Source organism: Triticum dicoccoides, chromosome 2A, assembly GCF_002162155.2.
Source record: "Triticum dicoccoides isolate Atlit2015 ecotype Zavitan chromosome 2A, WEW_v2.0, whole genome shotgun sequence".
NCBI classification, from domain to species: Eukaryota; Viridiplantae; Streptophyta; class Magnoliopsida; order Poales; family Poaceae; genus Triticum; species Triticum dicoccoides.
The window spans coordinates 145,329,562-145,334,939 of NC_041382.1; positions in this window are offsets into that span (position 1 = coordinate 145,329,562).

Below are 5,378 nucleotides of genomic sequence, written 5' to 3' on the forward strand. Positions count from 1 at the left end.
CACCGGAGGACCACAAGCAAACGCTATCCGCCATCCACTTGTGGACGGTCGGCCCCACCAGGGAGGACAGGCAGGCGCCCATCTCCGCCGTCCGTTCGCCCCCCCCTCCGGGCCTTTCCCCCGACACGTGGATCTCCGCGCCGGTACGTCGCCGTCGCCCCCACCCGGGGGTGACGTGTCCGCCCACCGCAGACCCCGCGACAACACCCCACCTGCGCGCTTACCTCACCGCAGAATCACCCACGCGCCTCGTACCGCACCCGTGGCGCCGACAGCCGGGCCCAGGCACCGCCTGGCCCCGCGTGTCACCCGCCGCGGGCGGGTCTCGAGGGATGGAAAGGGAGAGCGGCGCGCGCGACGGCAAAGCTGGCCTGCGTGTGGGGCGGTGAGCTGTCGTGGGGCCCGCGGGGAGGGAGGGAGGCCGCACGTGGCGCGCGATGCGGCGGCCTCACGCACACGTACCCGTACCGCCCGCCCGCCCGCGGGCTTTAAAAGCGGACGGGTGCGGGGGGGCGACGTGTCGCTGCGGCGTAGGCCCTCGGGGGTGGGACCCGCGGGGCGCGGCAAGTTGCAGCGGCTGTTTGTTGGGTGCCAGTTGCTGCCTGCTGGGTGCCCCTACAGGGTCGCGGAGAGCTACCCTCTTCGCGTGGGGCCTCCAGCCGAGCCGAGGCGAGCCGGCTCGGGGATGCCTTTTGTTCTGGGCGTGGCTCGGCTTGGCGGCTTCGAGCTGGGAGGAACGAACGAGGTTACTGGATTGGCGCCGTGTTCCTTTTAACGGAGTATGTTAATGCACTTGATTGGTGCCGTAGGAAATACGTACTAGTACCTGGTACCGTGGGGCTCTTGTCTGTGGCATGAATGGTTCACGCACAAATTCATGGATTTTCAGATAACGTCGTGCCGGTTCATGCTAAACTTGATAGACATATAGTACTATCGAAACATAAAATTCTTGAATTTTCCAAGATACATCAATAAAATTATCATGAGATAAGAGCCATTCTTGCTTTGCTCCAAAATGTGCTTTTTAACAAGTGACATTGCAGTACATATTAGTACATTGCAGTACAACTGAAAAGCAAAATTAACTCAGTCCAAATATTCTGTAAAAATAAACTTGACGCAAGAAGAAGATTGCAATGTGATCCGTAGTCATCGACAAGGCTACCACAACATACCGATCTCAACCATCGCCGGAGACAGAACCACTTGGATGGGAGGCTCGCCGTCGCTCCATCGCCAACATAAGCTACACGAAGAAACGAACGACTCTGCCTTCCTTTCGGCATTTTGGCCATAGGAAAAGAGTCGCCATTCAGCCAGAAAAGTCATACAACGAAAAACACCGCTCATAAGAAGCACATGATAGAGCAACGACATGTGCTTTTGATCAGACGTCGGAGACCCATCTACGATGTGACGATTGACTCCAGGAAGATGGAAACAAGTGCACCTTGGCCTGCTCGACGACTGAAGAAACACGGAACAAACGTCTCCAAAATCGCCAGTTCCCATTGAAAGTGCAGTCATGCACATAATCATGTTTTGATCTTGATAACAATATACATACATGGGACTAGTTATGTTTGCTAAGTGTAGGGATCATGGACCCACCAATATATATGTAGCATGGTGTAAACGAGGAAATACCATAGCTTGTTCTGTTAATCATGAGTTATAGAAATCCCGCGCTATTAAGAGGGAACCAGAGGGGTTTATTAAAGATTTGCTCAAGTCAATATCTTTCCTTGCACATCCTACACATACGCAACCCCAAAAATATCTTAGCCAAAACCCAACCACCAAAATGGCCATCCTCAACTCAACAATCGAATCGTCCGGGTTGCTACCCGAATCATTTGGACTACGTCCTGGATCATTCGGCTAGACCCCAAGGAGCAATAGAAGGTTTGCTCTTAACCCGGATTGTCTAGGCATCTCCTTGGATCATCCAACCTTTGCCCGGATGGCTAATAAGAGAACATATCTGTCTGGGCTCGCCTAGAAGTTCTGGACTCGGTCCCAGGCATCCGGCCAGCCCGTGATCCACCACAGTATGGTTTGCATGAAACCCAATGGTTCGAGTACCTTCTCAGATGTCCGGGCTTCCCCCGGATGTCCTTCCAGGACAAACACACGGGGAGCAATGTCGTCCGACTATTAGCTCAACTGTCAGAAGTTGACTTAGTCAGACCATCTGAATCCCTAGCTAGATCATCCGGATTCCTATCTGGACATTCAGGCTCCTAACTTAAACAAATCAAACATCTCCTTTCTCATGAAGCTATGTATACCCCTCTACCACATCGGTAGAGGGTTGAACACTACACTCTATAATTCATCCCGAAGAACACAAAGTGCTCGATCCCACTCACTCTCTCCCACAATCAATCTTAGATCCTGAAGAGATTTGTGATAGTTCTTGAGAGGAATTCCACCAGGTGATAGATCCACTCTCTCTCTCTCTCTCTCTCTCTCTCTCTCTCTCTCTCTCTCTCTCTCTCTCTCTCTCTCTCTCCCTCCCAAAGCAAATCATAATTTGAGCAAGCCTTGAGCATTTCCCCCTTGGTCTTGTTACTCTTGGAGATTGGATATCCTAGGCGATAGGAGTTCTTCGCAAAGGAATTGTGATTACCTCAAGAAAGTTTGTGAAGGTTTGGAGGCCGCCTCATGGTCTACACACTAGCGGTTGAGAATCGCCTTCGTGGTGATATCTCGAGGAGAATAGGGTGAATCTTCATGGTGTAGGTGTGCCTTTGTTGTAACACCCGCCCTTTCAACGGTGACTTGTTTCCCTCCAAGAAAGTGAACACCGGGATACATCCTCGTCTTCGAAGTTTGGTTATCCTTAACCCCAGCTCTTTACTTGTGGTTTATTTTGTCTCCTTGTCTTGACTTGCTATATCATATTATGGTTGTTCGTCTTCACGGTTGTTGTTGAGTATATTGCGGCACTAGAATTACCTTTGCAATAGTTAGGCTAACTTTCATATTCTGCATAATTGCCCAAAATTGCTAAGTAGTGATTAAAAATTTGTAATTGTACCTATTCACCCTCTCTAGGTCCATTTCAATCCTTTCACTCATCGTCTCATGATCTTATTTGAAGAGCCAGCGGCAGATCAACCATTGGGTGTCTCCTTTCTTCATCGAAGCCATGCTTGGGGAGTGAACTCAGTCCACCAGCCGATGCTCGTTTGCGCCGACGGAGAGCTCACATATGACATCACCCCAAACATGACAATCATGAGCTCTTTTCCCTCTTATGCCTCGACGAACAACACCGCCAACAAAGAGAGGGGATGGGTCGGGTGGATCTTGTAGAGGGCTCTCAAATTTGAGTGGTGGGGGAGAGAAAAACCCGAGCAAGTTTACTCTCCAAAATATGTTCCATGAGTCCATTCTACCATCACTTTGCTTTAGAGAAATGTATCGCCAAGAGCGAGAAATTATAGTACCATTTTTGGTACCCAGCGAGCTCTCTGTATATCGGGCTGTTTTTTAATATTTAACCATTGACCATTTTGGATAAAAATCTCTTACTACTTCTCTACTCCCTTCGTTCTAAAATAGACAACTCAACTTTATACTAATTTTAATATAAAAATAGTATAAAATTAGGTCATCTATTTTAAAACGAAGGGAGTACTTTCGAGTAAAGTGTACATGCCGTTTAAACCTTTCTCACGCGTGCATGAATTATTTATAGGACCGGTCTAGCGAGCGGCCGGCTCCTCGCTACACTTTGCGAGCGGCCGGCCTAAAATTGCAAGTTTTGGTCCCTAATAATCTATAAATAATAATTACTTAGTATGTGTCTTTTTTATCAGTTAGTGGATGTTTTTGTTATCATTAAATGCGTATAGCAAATGCGTACAGACTAGTATGTGAAACACATTTATTTTTGCCTCTTAAATCTTTAAAAAGTCATATCTTTTAAACCACACGTTGGAAGTCAGATCCGTTTTCACCTTTGGATTCATCGTGACGAGATCTTCGAAACTAGATCCCGCATGGGTATGTTTTGATGAATTTTTTTGATGCCAACTTTGATGCTATATGGTGCAACTAAAGTACTGCATTGTGCAACTAGAATACATTGCCGCGTCAACTGAGTATATGTGTGTGTAACTAGTCCTGCCAACTAAATATCAATGCGTGTGCAACTAGTGTCCTGCCAACTAAACATCAATGTGTATGCAACTGGACTATATTACAAGCCAACTAAGCATATGTGTGTGCAATTAGTATTCCTGCCAACTAAACATCAATGTGTATGCAACTGGACTATATTACAAGCCAACTAAGCATATGTGTGTGCAATTAGTATTCCTGCCAACTAAACATCAATGTGTGTGCAACTTGACTACGGTACAAGCCAACTAAACATCAATGTGTGTGCAACTAGACTACATTACAAGTTATGACAATTCATATGCGACTATGCGGACCAGATTGTGCAACTCTGTGGCCATGTATGTGCCAACTAGAACTACTATGTGTTCAATTACAACTACTGTGGATGCAGCTCCAAAAAACTGGGTTTGAAAAAATTGCACCATGCAGTACTAAACTTGCACAAAGCAGTACTGAAGTTGCACAATATAGCGTCAAAGTTGGCATCAAAAAAAGTTCGTCGAAACATACTCATGGGGGATCTAGTTTTAAAGATCTCATCGCAAAAAATTCAACAGTGAAGACGGATCTGAATTCCGGCGAGCGGTTTGAAAGATATGACTTTTTAAAAATTCGGAAAACCAAAATAATTGTACGTGAAGCTGTTTGTTTCAAATTGGACTAACCAGTGTGAACACATTAAATACTAAATAACAACATGCACTAACAGACAAAAATACAACTCATGCATGGTAAAAAAGTTCGGCCGCTCGTTTTCTCCAATTAGCGCACGGCCACTTTTTAAATTTTAGGTTATTTATAACCACCAACATTTACCGGAGGTGCGTATATAGATACAATCATACAAACAGTAGGAAGTAGAAAAAGGCAGAAGTAGTATTCCGGAGTGACACCGCACGGGGAGCCGTGCCCTGAGAACCGGAAGCCCGAAACGTGTCAGGCAGACGCCCCTACGCGGCCTCGACACGTCACACATCCCCAAGTACCACCACTACCAACCGCGGCCCCAGCCGAGCCGCGCCGAGCCGCGCGCCGCCCGATACCGGCTGGGCTTGTCGGGGTCCAACACGTGTACCCGCTGTCCGACACGTGGCCGGCCTCCATGCGCTCGTAGTCCCATCCAACTAGCCCCCCCCTGTTCCCGTCTCCAAACAATCTCATTTCGGTTTAATGGAGGGAGCAGTCTAACAACGAAGGAGATTAGAGCGACACGCAGGCCTCCTTCTCTTCTCCTCTCCTCT